Source organism: Ascaphus truei, chromosome 4, assembly GCF_040206685.1.
Source record: "Ascaphus truei isolate aAscTru1 chromosome 4, aAscTru1.hap1, whole genome shotgun sequence".
Lineage (NCBI taxonomy): Eukaryota > Metazoa > Chordata > Amphibia > Anura > Ascaphidae > Ascaphus > Ascaphus truei.
Genome location: NC_134486.1, coordinates 8,917,306 through 8,932,111, shown reverse-complemented (window position 1 = coordinate 8,932,111; position 14,806 = coordinate 8,917,306). Strand labels below are relative to the sequence as shown.

The window sequence follows — 14,806 nt, the reverse complement described above, 5'->3', positions numbered from 1 at the left end:
AGCGGATTTTGCAAATTCAAACTCATTTTTTGAGCCAACACAACGTTTCGACCGTGGAGGTCTTTTTCAAGTGACAATGGCATATACAAATCTGGTCTAACAACATATAAATAGTGCCCCAAATCCCCACAATGCAACCTGTTCAATCAGTGTTGATGAAGTCCATGTGCTTAATCAGTTCCTTGAACCAATGTCCAGTGTGCAAGCTTGAATAGGTGATCCCCAACAGCTGTAAGTCCTCCTTTAGATATCGTGATGTTCATGTCCTCCCACTTCCTGGTTATTCGGTATCCATCTTTGTGACGTCATCACTTCGGGTCCTCAATGGTTGGAACGCAGCGTCCTCGTGCGTTTCAAATGCGCGCATGCGCACTTCCTGATTATTCGGTATCCATCTTTGTGACGTCATTGATTCGGGTCCTCAAAGGTTGGAACGCAGCGGCCTCATGTGTTTCAAATGCGCGCATGCGCAGTAGACATACACTCGAGGCGCAGTCAGTGCTGACTGCATATGAGTCATTGCACAAGCGTCAATCTTTGATCATTCCTTGTCCTCAGTAGTTGGAACGCACGATCTCATGCGTTTCAAGCGCGCACATGCGCAGTAGGTATCCATTCGATTTCCTTCAAATTGAAACGCCAGAAGTGCATGTTGTGTACCAATCATTGCACTAACGTTAATCCTTTTAAATGTGATCCTGCGAGTGTATGATGGATAAGTTGATCAGCGTATTTTCTTCAATAGAGGTCCTTCCATGTGTCATCTTCTTTTGTTCTTCATTGGAGGGAGTTATCTTCCATTTTTTAGAAGTCCACGATATTATAAAAAAGAGAGAAAAAAAGGGAAAAAAAACAAAAAAAAACGGAGTGATAAATCAGCACAACACGGTTGAACAAGCTGCTAACATATCATTTACTATGAACAGTGAATAATAATAAAAGTTAAAAAAAGGTTGGTTTTGTCAATTCTTAAACATGCTCAGCCCCAGTGGCATACTATTCTGACAGCTTAAATATTTATCCAATAACAGCAGGCAGTGGCAGCAGCCTATGGAATAAGTGGTTTTACCTTTCTTCAATGAAACATCCTAATGACAAAAAGTCATTTAGTCCATTAGGGAATACTGTATCTAAAGTGTGGATCCAGAATGATTCACGTTGTAATAATAAAACATCCTTTTCCAATCCTGCCCTAGCTTTTTTGATATGTTCAATACCCATTAATTTTAGTGATGAAATGGGATGACTGAATTCAGAGCAATGTCTAAAAAGAGCGGTGTCTTCCGCACGATTATTTATTTTACTCTTATGTTCAATAAATCTAGTTTTAAGCATCCGATTGCTCTTACCAATATAACATAGTCCACAAGGGCATTTGATCATGTAGACTATGTTCGTGGTGGTACATGTAATACGTTCCTTAATAGTGAACATCTTGCCACTTCTAGGATGGTAAAACTTATCTCCAGTATTTAAACTGTTACAAATGCTACATCCATAACATTTATAGCAGCCCACCTTGGGTGAACTCAGGAAATGTGGGGTAGTATAATGTTTCTCATTGTCAGCCTTAATGAGAATGTCCAGGGTGAATGTCCAGGGTGAATTGCATTAACATGTTTATTGCCCTTTGTTCCCCTTCCCGCCTTTTCTATCCCCATTTGCAGCCCATCCCATAGGCCGCCATTGGAGCTCCATGCAAGTCAATGGAGATTTCCGTGGTTTTGGCCTAATATCAGAAAAGACCAGCAGGTGGCGCCCGAGAGGACGAGCGGAACTCCGCCATTGAAATTAATGGAGTAATGTATTTCAATGGGGATTCCTCGAGTCCGACCTCAAGGAACGAGCTGGCAGCCAGCCAAACCGCAAACCCCGAAAGCGGATACAATATCCATAGAAAAGCTTTGATCACTAAATTGGCGTGGGAACTTGGTCACGGCCAAGTTCAGTCATATTAAAATTGTATCTCCGGTCCTAGGGAAGGTAGCGGGTTAATTCTTTTTGCCCCTAGCTCAGGGGGACCCTCTTACTCGACCCCAACCGGGTCCGACAGTCAATGGCTCCAGTCTCTTTGGAGGCGTGGGTTCAAATCCCACCGCTGCCAATTTTTGTTTATTGGCTGTAGCAACAATGACTTACTTTTAAATTTAGACAACAGATACTTTATCCTTTATCTATACTTACTTATTGATCCAGAGGAAGGCGAACAAAAAACCCCAGAGTCATATCATCCAATAATATCTCATAAGGGGAAAAATAAATTCCTTCCTGACTCCTAAAGCACTCCTAAATCCTGCTCCATCAAGGATTCCCCCAATTTATCCCCATTTAATTTGTGTCGCCTTTTTATTCTTGCATCCCAAAATGTATAACCTTACATTTATCTGTATTAAACCTCATCTGCCATTTACCTGCCCACGTTTCCAGTCTCTAAAAGTCCTTCTGAAGAGAAATTACATCCTGCTCTGATTCTATTACCTTACACAATTTAGTATCATCAGCAAAGATGGAGACTTTGCTCTCGATGCCAACCTCAAGGTAATTAATAAACAAGTTAAAAAGCAGGGGTCCCAGTACCGATCCCTGAGGTACTCCACTCACGACTTTAGCCCAACCTGAAAAAGTTCCATTTATGACAACCCTCTGTTGTCTATCCTTTAACCAGTTTTCAATCCAGGTGCATATATTATTACTGAGTCCAATTTTCTTTATTTTGTACACCAACCTCTTGTGTGAAACTGTATCAAAAGCCTTTGCAAAATCTAAGTAGACCACATCAACTGCATTACCCTGGTCTAAATTCCTACTCACCTCCTCAAAGAAACAAATAAGGTTAATTTGGCATGATATATCCTTCATAAATCCATGCTGACTATTACTAATAATTTTATTTTCCATTAGGTATTCCTGAATATTATGCCGTATTAAACCTTCAAGTAGTTCCCCCACTATTGATGTCAGGCTTACAGGTCTGTAATTCCCCGGTTGTGATCTAGCTCCCTTTTAAATATAGGCACCACATCTGTTTTACGCCAATCTTGTGGTACTGAGCCTGTGGAAATGGAGTCCTTGAATATTAAATATAATGGTTTGGCTATTACTGAGCTTAACACCTTGAGAACTCTTGGATGTATGCCATAGGGGCCAGGTGCATTATTTATTTACATTTTTTCAAGTCGCTTATGAACTTTTTCCTCAGATATATGTGACATTGTCAAAGAAGGTATTAACCAACAACAACATTAACAACAATGACTTACTTTTAAATTTAGACAACAGATACTTTATCCTTTATCTATACTTACTTATTGATCCAGAGGAAGGCGAACAAAAAACCCCAGAGTCATATCATCCAATAATATCTCATAAGGGGAAAAATAAATTCCTTCCTGACTCCTAAAGCACTCCTAAATCCTGCTCCATCAAGGATTCCCCCAATTTATCCCCATTTAATTTGTGTCGCCTTTTTATTCTTGCATCCCAAAATGTATAACCTTACATTTATCTGTATTAAACCTCATCTGCCATTTACCTGCCCACGTTTCCAGTCTCTAAAAGTCCTTCTGAAGAGAAATTACATCCTGCTCTGATTCTATTACCTTACACAATTTAGTATCATCAGCAAAGATGGAGACTTTGCTCTCGATGCCAACCTCAAGGTAATTAATAAACAAGTTAAAAAGCAGGGGTCCCAGTACCGATCCCTGAGGTACTCCACTCACGACTTTAGCCCAACCTGAAAAAGTTCCATTTATGACAACCCTCTGTTGTCTATCCTTTAACCAGTTTTCAATCCAGGTGCATATATTATTACTGAGTCCAATTTTCTTTATTTTGTACACCAACCTCTTGTGTGAAACTGTATCAAAAGCCTTTGCAAAATCTAAGTAGACCACATCAACTGCATTACCCTGGTCTAAATTCCTACTCACCTCCTCAAAGAAACAAATAAGGTTAATTTGGCATGATATATCCTTCATAAATCCATGCTGACTATTACTAATAATTTTATTTTCCATTAGGTATTCCTGAATATTATGCCGTATTAAACCTTCAAGTAGTTCCCCCACTATTGATGTCAGGCTTACAGGTCTGTAATTCCCCGGTTGTGATCTAGCTCCCTTTTAAATATAGGCACCACATCTGTTTTATGCCAATCTTGTGGTACTGAGCCTGTGGAAATGGAGTCCTTGAATATTAAATATAATGGTTTGGCTATTACTGAGCTTAACACCTTGAGAACTCTTGGATGTATGCCATAGGGGCCAGGTGCATTATTTATTTACATTTTTTCAAGTCGCTTATGAACTTTTTCCTCAGATATATGTGACATTGTCAAAGAAGGTATTAACCAAATATAATATATATAAATATATATTTAATATTTTATATTTATATAAATGCTTCCAAAACATTCATCCTGAAAGGATTTAGGAAATATGAATTCATAAAAACCTTATTAAAACTAGATATAAGATTCAAGAAGAACAAACACAGAGGGAAGTAATGGTATGTATATGCTTATTTACATGGTAACCAAATGCTGTGCGGGATTTCCATGAATGTTACCTGATCTTTTAGTGATAGGGAGAGAGAGCTTGTGGTCATTGTATTTACAGGCAGATTGTCAGTAATGAAATGTATCTGTGTTATGAATTTATGTATTTATATAAAGAGAATTTCATGTGTATTCCTCCTGTAGCAGAATTAAGCATTTATACTTATTGGCATACTGATACCCAATTGCACTTTTTATTTGACATAATATCAAACATCTGAATGAGTTTGAAAATAAAAAACAGAAGTCCTTCGAACCGGAATTGAACCAGTGACCTAAGGATTGCTGTATTACCACTACAGTCCTCCGCTCTACCAACTGAGCTATCGAAGGCTTCATGCTTTGGCCCAAGAAATAACCGGATAATTCCTGCATGTGGTGGAGCTTGTATTGAGGGGATTAAACATGCAAAGAAAACATATGGTTTAAATCAGTTCCCTTTACAAACATCATACCACACATTCAAGAACTCATGTGGTAGCGTGGCCGAGCGGTCTAAGGCGCTGGATTAAGGCTCCAGTCTCTTCGGAGGCGTGGGTTCAAATCCCACCGCTGCCAATCTTTATTTATTGCCTGTAGTAACAATTACTTACTTTGTCTTATTCTATATCACTGTAGAGCCAACATAGCTAATAACCACTATTAACTGTTTCATGTCTATGTTTTTGACAGCCACATCTTATGTCTGATATCTATTTCAAAGAGGAAGGAACAGAGGGCACAGCGGATTTTGCAAATTCAAACTCATTTTTTGAGCCAACACAACGTTTCGACCGTGGAGGTCTTTTTCAAGTGACAATGGCATATACAAATCTGGTCTAACAACATATAAATAGTGCCCCAAATCCCCACAATGCAACCTGTTCAATCAGTGTTGATGAAGTCCATGTGCTTAATCAGTTCCTTGAACCAATGTCCAGTGTGCAAGCTTGAATAGGTGATCCCCAACAGCTGTAAGTCCTCCTTTAGATATCGTGATGTTCATGTCCTCCCACTTCCTGGTTATTCGGTATCCATCTTTGTGACGTCATCACTTCGGGTCCTCAATGGTTGGAACGCAGCGTCCTCGTGCGTTTCAAATGCGCGCATGCGCACTTCCTGATTATTCGGTATCCATCTTTGTGACGTCATTGATTCGGGTCCTCAAAGGTTGGAACGCAGCGGCCTCATGTGTTTCAAATGCGCGCATGCGCAGTAGACATACACTCGAGGCGCAGTCAGTGCTGACTGCATATGAGTCATTGCACAAGCGTCAATCTTTGATCATTCCTTGTCCTCAGTAGTTGGAACGCACGATCTCATGCGTTTCAAGCGCGCACATGCGCAGTAGGTATCCATTCGATTTCCTTCAAATTGAAACGCCAGAAGTGCATGTTGTGTACCAATCATTGCACTAACGTTAATCCTTTTAAATGTGATCCTGCGAGTGTATGATGGATAAGTTGATCAGCGTATTTTCTTCAATAGAGGTCCTTCCATGTGTCATCTTCTTTTGTTCTTCATTGGAGGGAGTTATCTTCCATTTTTTAGAAGTCCACGATATTATAAAAAAGAGAGAAAAAAAGGAAAAAAAAACAAAAAAAAACGGAGTGATAAATCAGCACAACACGGTTGAACAAGCTGCTAACATATCATTTACTATGAACAGTGAATAATAATAAAAGTTAAAAAAAGGTTGGTTTTGTCAATTCTTAAACATGCTCAGCCCCAGTGGCATACTATTCTGACAGCTTAAATATTTATCCAATAACAGCAGGCAGTGGCAGCAGCCTATGGAATAAGTGGTTTTACCTTTCTTCAATGAAACATCCTAATGACAAAAAGTCATTTAGTCAATTAGGGAATACTGTATCTAAAGTGTGGATCCAGAATGATTCACGTTGTAATAATAAAACATCCTTTTCCAATCCTGCCCTAGCTTTTTTGATATGTTCAATACCCATTAATTTTAGTGATGAAATGGGATGACTGAATTCAGAGCAATGTCTAAAAAGAGCGGTGTCTTCCGCACGATTATTTATTTTACTCTTATGTTCAATAAATCTAGTTTTAAGCATCCGATTGCTCTTACCAATATAACATAGTCCACAAGGGCATTTGATCATGTAGACTATGTTCGTGGTGGTACATGTAATACGTTCCTTAATAGTGAACATCTTGCCACTTCTAGGATGGTAAAACTTATCTCCAGTATTTAAACTGTTACAAATGCTACATCCATAACATTTATAGCAGCCCACCTTGGGTGAACTCAGGAAATGTGGGGTAGTATAATGTTTCTCATTGTCAGCCTTAATGAGAATGTCCAGGGTGAATGTCCAGGGTGAATTGCATTAACATGTTTATTGCCCTTTGTTCCCCTTCCCGCCTTTTCTATCCCCATTTGCAGCCCATCCCATAGGCCGCCATTGGAGCTCCATGCAAGTCAATGGAGATTTCCGTGGTTTTGGCCTAATATCAGAAAAGACCAGCAGGTGGCGCCCGAGAGGACGAGCGGAACTCCGCCATTGAAATGAATGGAGTAATGTATTTCAATGGGGATTCCTCGAGTCCGACCTCAAGGAACGAGCTGGCAGCCAGCCAAACCGCAAACCCCGAAAGCGGATACAATATCCATAGAAAAGCTTTGATCACTAAATTGGCGTGGGAACTTGGTCACGGCCAAGTTCAGTCATATTAAAATTGTATCTCCGGTCCTAGGGAAGGTAGCGGGTTAATTCTTTTTGCCCCTAGCTCAGGGGGACCCTCTTACTCGACCCCAACCGGGTCCGACAGTCAATGGCTCCAGTCTCTTTGGAGGCGTGGGTTCAAATCCCACCGCTGCCAATTTTTGTTTATTGGCTGTAGCAACAATGACTTACTTTTAAATTTAGACAACAGATACTTTATCCTTTATCTATACTTACTTATTGATCCAGAGGAAGGCGAACAAAAAACCCCAGAGTCATATCATCCAATAATATCTCATAAGGGGAAAAATAAATTCCTTCCTGACTCCTAAAGCACTCCTAAATCCTGCTCCATCAAGGATTCCCCCAATTTATCCCCATTTAATTTGTGTCGCCTTTTTATTCTTGCATCCCAAAATGTATAACCTTACATTTATCTGTATTAAACCTCATCTGCCATTTACCTGCCCACGTTTCCAGTCTCTAAAAGTCCTTCTGAAGAGAAATTACATCCTGCTCTGATTCTATTACCTTACACAATTTAGTATCATCAGCAAAGATGGAGACTTTGCTCTCGATGCCAACCTCAAGGTAATTAATAAACAAGTTAAAAAGCAGGGGTCCCAGTACCGATCCCTGAGGTACTCCACTCACGACTTTAGCCCAACCTGAAAAAGTTCCATTTATGACAACCCTCTGTTGTCTATCCTTTAACCAGTTTTCAATCCAGGTGCATATATTATTACTGAGTCCAATTTTCTTTATTTTGTACACCAACCTCTTGTGTGAAACTGTATCAAAAGCCTTTGCAAAATCTAAGTAGACCACATCAACTGCATTACCCTGGTCTAAATTCCTACTCACCTCCTCAAAGAAACAAATAAGGTTAATTTGGCATGATATATCCTTCATAAATCCATGCTGACTATTACTAATAATTTTATTTTCCATTAGGTATTCCTGAATATTATGCCGTATTAAACCTTCAAGTAGTTCCCCCACTATTGATGTCAGGCTTACAGGTCTGTAATTCCCCGGTTGTGATCTAGCTCCCTTTTAAATATAGGCACCACATCTGTTTTACGCCAATCTTGTGGTACTGAGCCTGTGGAAATGGAGTCCTTGAATATTAAATATAATGGTTTGGCTATTACTGAGCTTAACACCTTGAGAACTCTTGGATGTATGCCATAGGGGCCAGGTGCATTATTTATTTACATTTTTTCAAGTCGCTTATGAACTTTTTCCTCAGATATATGTGACATTGTCAAAGAAGGTATTAACCAAATATAATATATATAAATATATATTTAATATTTTATATTTATATAAATGCTTCCAAAACATTCATCCTGAAAGGATTTAGGAAATATGAATTCATAAAAACCTTATTAAAACTAGATATAAGATTCAAGAAGAACAAACACAGAGGGAAGTAATGGTATGTATATGCTTATTTACATGGTAACCAAATGCTGTGCGGGATTTCCATGAATGTTACCTGATCTTTTAGTGATAGGGAGAGAGAGCTTGTGGTCATTGTATTTACAGGCAGATTGTCAGTAATGAAATGTATCTGTGTTATGAATTTATGTATTTATATAAAGAGAATTTCATGTGTATTCCTCCTGTAGCAGAATTAAGCATTTATACTTATTGGCATACTGATACCCAATTGCACTTTTTATTTGACATAATATCAAACATCTGAATGAGTTTGAAAATAAAAAACAGAAGTCCTTCGAACCGGAATTGAACCAGTGACCTAAGGATTGCTGTATTACCACTACAGTCCTCCGCTCTACCAACTGAGCTATCGAAGGCTTCATGCTTTGGCCCAAGAAATAACCGGATAATTCCTGCATGTGGTGGAGCTTGTATTGAGGGGATTAAACATGCAAAGAAAACATATGATATAAATCAGTTCCCTTTACAAACATCATACCACACATTCAAGAACTCATGTGGTAGCGTGGCCGAGCGGTCTAAGGCGCTGGATTAAGGCTCCAGTCTCTTCGGAGGCGTGGGTTCAAATCCCACCGCTGCCAATCTTTATTTATTGCCTGTAGTAACAATTACTTACTTTGTCTTATTCTATATCACTGTAGAGCCAACATAGCTAATAACCACTATTAACTGTTTCATGTCTATGTTTTTGACAGCCACATCTTATGTCTGATATCTATTTCAAAGAGGAAGGAACAGAGGGCACAGCGGATTTTGCAAATTCAAACTCATTTTTTGAGCCAACACAACGTTTCGACCGTGGAGGTCTTTTTCAAGTGACAATGGCATATACAAATCTGGTCTAACAACATATAAATAGTGCCCCAAATCCCCACAATGCAACCTGTTCAATCAGTGTTGATGAAGTCCATGTGCTTAATCAGTTCCTTGAACCAATGTCCAGTGTGCAAGCTTGAATAGGTGATCCCCAACAGCTGTAAGTCCTCCTTTAGATATCGTGATGTTCATGTCCTCCCACTTCCTGGTTATTCGGTATCCATCTTTGTGACGTCATCACTTCGGGTCCTCAATGGTTGGAACGCAGCGTCCTCGTGCGTTTCAAATGCGCGCATGCGCACTTCCTGATTATTCGGTATCCATCTTTGTGACGTCATTGATTCGGGTCCTCAAAGGTTGGACCGCAGCGTCCTCATGTGTTTCAAATGCGCGCATGCGCAGTAGACATACACTCGAGGCGCAGTCAGTGCTGACTGCATATGAGTCATTGCACAAGCATCAATCTTTGATCATTCCTTGTCCTCAGTAGTTGGAACGCACGATCTCATGCGTTTCAAGCGCGCACATGCGCAGTAGGTATCCATTCGATTTCCTTCAAATTGAAACGCCAGAAGTGCATGTTGTGTACCAATCATTGCACTAACGTTAATCCTTTTAAATGTGATCCTGCGAGTGTATGATGGATAAGTTGATCAGCGTATTTTCTTCAATAGAGGTCCTTCCATGTGTCATCTTCTTTTGTTCTTCATTGGAGGGAGTTATCTTCCATTTTTTAGAAGTCCACGATATTATAAAAAAGAGAGAAAAAAAGGAAAAAAAAACAAAAAAAAACGGAGTGATAAATCAGCACAACACGGTTGAACAAGCTGCTAACATATCATTTACTATGAACAGTGAATAATAATAAAAGTTAAAAAAAGGTTGGTTTTGTCAATTCTTAAACATGCTCAGCCCCAGTGGCATACTATTCTGACAGCTTAAATATTTATCCAATAACAGCAGGCAGTGGCAGCAGCCTATGGAATAAGTGGTTTTACCTTTCTTCAATGAAACATCCTAATGACAAAAAGTCATTTAGTCCATTAGGGAATACTGTATCTAAAGTGTGGATCCAGAATGATTCACGTTGTAATAATAAAACATCCTTTTCCAATCCTGCCCTAGCTTTTTTGATATGTTCAATACCCATTAATTTTAGTGATGAAATGGGATGACTGAATTCAGAGCAATGTCTAAAAAGAGCGGTGTCTTCCGCACGATTATTTATTTTACTCTTATGTTCAATAAATCTAGTTTTAAGCATCCGATTGCTCTTACCAATATAACATAGTCCACAAGGGCATTTGATCATGTAGACTATGTTCGTGGTGGTACATGTAATATGTTCCTTAATAGTGAACATCTTGCCACTTCTAGGATGGTAAAACTTATCTCCAGTATTTAAACTGTTACAAATGCTACATCCATAACATTTATAGCAGCCCACCTTGGGTGAACTCAGGAAATGTGGTTTAGTATAATGTTTCTCATTGTCAGCCTTAATGAGAATGTCCAGGGTGAATGTCCAGGGTGAATTGCATTAACATGTTTATTGCCCTTTGTTCCCCTTCCCGCCTTTTCTATCCCCATTTGCAGCCCATCCCATAGGCCGCCATTGGAGCTCCATGCAAGTCAATGGAGATTTCCGTGGTTTTGGCCTAATATCAGAAAAGACCAGCAGGTGGCGCCCGAGAGGACGAGCGGAACTCCGCCATTGAAATGAATGGAGTAATGTATTTCAATGGGGATTCCTCGAGTCCGACCTCAAGGAACGAGCTGGCAGCCAGCCAAACCGCAAACCCCGAAAGCGGATACAATATCCATAGAAAAGCTTTGATCACTAAATTGGCGTGGGAACTTGGTCACGGCCAAGTTCAGTCATATTAAAATTGTATCTCCGGTCCTAGGGAAGGTAGCGGGTTAATTCTTTTTGCCCCTAGCTCAGGGGGACCCTCTTACTCGACCCCAACCGGGTCCGACAGTCAATGGCTCCAGTCTCTTTGGAGGCGTGGGTTCAAATCCCACCGCTGCCAATTTTTGTTTATTGGCTGTAGCAACAATGACTTACTTTTAAATTTAGACAACAGATACTTTATCCTTTATCTATACTTACTTATTGATCCAGAGGAAGGTGAACAAAAAACCCCAGAGTCATATCATCCAATAATATCTCATAAGGGGAAAAATAAATTCCTTCCTGACTCCTAAAGCCCTCCTAAATCCTGCTCCATCAAGGATTCCCCCAATTTATCCCCATTTAATTTGTGTCGCCTTTTCATTCTTGCATCCCAAAATGTATAACCTTACATTTATCTGTATTAAACCTCATCTGCCATTTACCTGCCCATGTTTCCAGTCTCTAAAAGTCCTTCTGAAGAGAAATTACATCCTGCTCTGATTCTATTACCTTACACAATTTAGTATCATCAGCAAAGATGGAGACTTTGCTCTCGATGCCAACCTCAAGGTAATTAATAAACAAGTTAAAAAGCAGGGGTCCCAGTACCGATCCCTGAGGTACTCCACTCACGACTTTAGCCCAACCTGAAAAAGTTCCATTTATGACAACCCTCTGTTGTCTATCCTTTAACCAGTTTTCAATCCAGGTGCATATATTATTACTGAGTCCAATTTTCTTTATTTTGTACACCAACCTCTTGTGTGAAACTGTATCAAAAGCCTTTGCAAAATCTAAGTAGACCACATCAACTGCATTACCCTGGTCTAAATTCCTACTCACCTCCTCAAAGAAACAAATAAGGTTAATTTGGCATGATATATCCTTCATAAATCCATGCTGACTATTACTAATAATTTTATTTTCCATTAGGTATTCCTGAATATTATGCCGTATTAAACCTTCAAGTAGTTCCCCCACTATTGATGTCAGGCTTACAGGTCTGTAATTCCCCGGTTGTGATCTAGCTCCCTTTTAAATATAGGCACCACATCTGTTTTATGCCAATCTTGTGGTACTGAGCCTGTGGAAATGGAGTCCTTGAATATTAAATATAATGGTTTGGCTATTACTGAGCTTAACACCTTGAGAACTCTTGGATGTATGCCATAGGGGCCAGGTGCATTATTTATTTACATTTTTTCAAGTCGCTTATGAACTTTTTCCTCAGATATATGTGACATTGTCAAAGAAGGTATTAACCAAATATAATATATATAAATATATATTTAATATTTTATATTTATATAAATGCTTCCAAAACATTCATCCTGAAAGGATTTAGGAAATATGAATTCATAAAAACCTTATTAAAACTAGAAATAAGATTCAAGAAGAACAAAACACAGAGGGAAGTACACTGGCGACACACTTTATTCGAGCTCGGCTAGTCCCACGAATTCGGGTATACCCGGGTGTATTGAGGTTTGTGACTGTTTTCTGCCCGAGTGCATTGAGGTATTTTCCAGGCAGGGATTGAAGCATTTTATTCCCGCTGGCTGCAATACTGCACAGTATATATATATATACTGCATTACAATTCATGAATTTATGCCATCTGGTAGACACGCGAAGCATTGCAGCCTATTAAATCCTAATCATTATCATTTAACAGATCAGCCGCCCGTCAGCCAGGCATGAACCCAGGCTGGGAAGGCAAACGCAACGGGGCTTGTCAGAGGTGAGGAGCGGCGCATTCCAGGTATCTGCCAGGTACATACTGGGTATTTGCTCGAATAAAGTGTGTCGGTGCAGTAATGGTATGTATATGCTTATTTACATGGTAACCAAATGCTGTGCGGGATTTCCATGAATGTTACCTGATCTTTTAGTGATAGGGAGAGAGAGCTTGTGGAAGAAGTCGCAAGTAAGCGACGAAACATGCAGCATGTCGGATCTCTGCCGATATTTATTGATTAAAATATTTCTACAGCAGTTAAGAACATAGCTCTATGTCTTCACTGTCTCATTACAACGCTTTACTACCAGCCTTCAATTCACTATATGGACCTCTGTTTTTGATACACCCAGTTAAAAGGTGTTTAGCTCTGTGTTTAGCAGGGCTGTGCTACTAACCTATATACACTCACTTAAATCACTAACTGAATATCTGCCCAATTTTAGCCTCAATGTACCTCGGATCTCAGAATGTGTAACAAAATGACCTGATAAGCCATCACATTGTGGGACTGCCTCCCGCTACTATGGGTCTCTGCAGGAATCACTGATCTGAATAAAACACTACAGAGCATACAAATGCGGAGACTGAGAGTTTTGTCATAACAATACAAGAATGACAACACTGATAATAAACTTCCAGGTCTGCTAAGTAAACAGAGTAATACTCTGTGGAACTAGATACATACACTGTAGGCACATTCAGAAGAGCGCAGGATACAATAACGCCATCTGTGTACTCCCCGACATTCAAGTATATATACACGGGGTCCACGGGGCAAAAATTAAGGGGCGCAAGGGGCGATACGGAAAGTTTTCAACTGAAGTGAACGCAGACACTTTCAAACTTACAAACAAGTAATTACAGCGCTCCTGCGCGCCCAGCTAAAACGCGCAGAGCAACATCTCCATATGTATAGTGGGTATTAACCCCATCACTGCTGAAATACTATACATGTGATTATAGCGAGGTAGTAACATACCATCAGGATATATCTACATCCGCACCAGAGTAATACTCACCCAGCCAGCCACGCTGAACAGCTAGGGACCCTCCATCTACTATATCTATATGCATGGCTGATCCTAACGGTGCATCTACCCGCAGGACCACACACTGCTAGTGGTAACAGTAAAGTACAGAGGCATAGAAGAATTAAGCTCAAGGCATAGGGTGTAATACATCTCAGCACCACCAGATGTCACGTCTGAGTGGCTAACATCCATTTCAGGATATACTTTGATATACCTTGATATACTTTTGAGGTATGCTGAATGTCTAAGGCACCGCAGTGAATTGACATAAGCTACACCTGCTGATGGGCCCAGAGTAGTCCCTCTGGACCTACCGTTGTGACATAACTAGTGTCTTTTAATATAGTAAATACTAGTTTTTCATTATTTGCTATTTTTACTGCACAATCACAAATTTGATTAAAATATTTATTATTTTGCTAAATACCTTTCCCCCTGACCACATTTATTCCATAACGGTCTGCGGTGCGCCTACAAAGGGATTCTATTCGGTGTACCTCTCTAGATACACTCTTTTCTGTTTGAAAATAAAAAACAGAAGTCCTTCGAACCGGAATTGAACCAGTGACCTAAGGATTGCTGTATTACCACTACAGTCCTCCGCTCTACCAACTGAGCTATCGAAGG

General features: G+C 39.8%; 5 non-coding genes across 5 annotated transcripts; 2 read left to right on the top strand and 3 right to left on the bottom strand.

Annotated features, from left to right (window-relative positions):
• Nucleotides 1-4,805: 4,805 nt before the first annotated feature.
• Nucleotides 4,806-4,891, bottom strand: TRNAY-GUA (transfer RNA tyrosine (anticodon GUA)). The gene is given in 2 exon segments: nt 4,806-4,841; nt 4,855-4,891. It is a non-coding gene; the product is annotated as a tRNA-Tyr (tRNA).
• Nucleotides 4,892-5,034: 143 nt separating this feature from the next.
• On the top strand, nt 5,035-5,116 carry TRNAL-AAG (transfer RNA leucine (anticodon AAG)). Its single transcript has one exon. It is a non-coding gene; the product is annotated as a tRNA-Leu (tRNA).
• Nucleotides 5,117-8,964: 3,848 nt separating this feature from the next.
• Nucleotides 8,965-9,050, bottom strand: TRNAY-GUA (transfer RNA tyrosine (anticodon GUA)). The gene is given in 2 exon segments: nt 8,965-9,000; nt 9,014-9,050. It is a non-coding gene; the product is annotated as a tRNA-Tyr (tRNA).
• A 143-nt stretch (nt 9,051-9,193) lies between these two features.
• TRNAL-AAG (transfer RNA leucine (anticodon AAG)) lies at nt 9,194-9,275 on the top strand. Its single transcript has one exon. It is a non-coding gene; the product is annotated as a tRNA-Leu (tRNA).
• Nucleotides 9,276-14,720: 5,445 nt separating this feature from the next.
• TRNAY-GUA (transfer RNA tyrosine (anticodon GUA)) lies at nt 14,721-14,806 on the bottom strand. The gene is given in 2 exon segments: nt 14,721-14,756; nt 14,770-14,806. It is a non-coding gene; the product is annotated as a tRNA-Tyr (tRNA).